Raw genomic sequence first — 1,240 nt, 5'->3', positions numbered from 1 at the left:
TAGACATGTCAAGTGACAGTCACTTGCATCCATTGAGTATTGACGTTTTTGACTACACTACTAAAGCATTGGATCCAAGTTCTCTCCTTTTGCATATCACAAAGCTATTACAGCCGTAATTATCTATATAATAGAATTGTTCTCTCCTCATTTTGCTAATAAACTTGGTTCTCTCTTGATCTTATCTCTCTCTCTGCTTTTGGTGAACTATTATTACCAAACGCTAGCGCTTGGTATGTAGGGTTGAGTTGGACGATTGCGCCCCCAAAATGGCTGCCACCCCAGAGCCATTGAGCCCTGTAAAATCTTCAGGAATTCTTTGTCACTTATGTTACAGTGCAGATGTCCTTTATAATTCTAGAAAAGGAAGGCAGTGTTATGAAAAGTGGTAAATAACGTCCATAAGATAGTTTTACAGCAAATGAATGCATTCACCAAATGTTCAGGTTTCTCCTTCTTCTTCTACAGTTAAGGCAGAACTCCTTCTAGACTTTATCATAGAAAGGTGATTTTACACCATTGTCTTGCATTTTAGAGACGCTAGTGCAGTGTGCGATGATTATTGTAGTTGGATGTAATGATTTTTTCTTGTTCTTTGAAGCACACATAGACTGAGCAAGTTGTTGGACACCATTTTCCTATAGTTATTGCGCATGCTCACAACAACAATACATTTGTGTGTCTCCAGTCTTTCCTAGTGGCTAGAGCTTCATTTCTCACCCAGCAGTTTCTGAGCAACTTCTCATTACAGACTGTGAACCCATTACAGAGTTGTCAGGTAATATCTCAGGGACACGGCAATATAAATTCTTAAGTCTCATCATGTCGTCTTGTATAACTATATATGTCATATCTTTTCTGTTTTTGTTCTGCAGTCATATTACTTGATAAACGAGTACTTTCTCTAGCTTTCTTCTCACACTCAGCCCCTTACTGTGTTCAGTGTGAGGTAATATCATGTACCTATTCATGCATAACTTATGAGATATAGTAATAGTTCTACTTTCACTACACTGAACTCATTCATCTTAAGTTTTATGTCTTGTATTTTGTTACAGTTACCGGCTTGAAACCAGTATCTACTTTTCCTGCCTTTGTACCCACATGTTTCTCTCCAATTTTCATATTAGCTAGTGATCCCTCTGTCCTTCTTCTCCCTCCAATCCTTTCAGTCTTCTATTTACTTCTTCACTTTCTTCTTTTCTTCTTTGTTTACTATATGTGACCCGATATGAGAAAA

This window comes from Amphimedon queenslandica, unplaced genomic scaffold (genome assembly GCF_000090795.2).
Source record: "Amphimedon queenslandica unplaced genomic scaffold, v1.1 AMPQUscaffold_13408, whole genome shotgun sequence".
Classification (NCBI taxonomy): domain Eukaryota; kingdom Metazoa; phylum Porifera; class Demospongiae; order Haplosclerida; family Niphatidae; genus Amphimedon; species Amphimedon queenslandica.
This window is presented reverse-complemented; position numbering follows the sequence as displayed.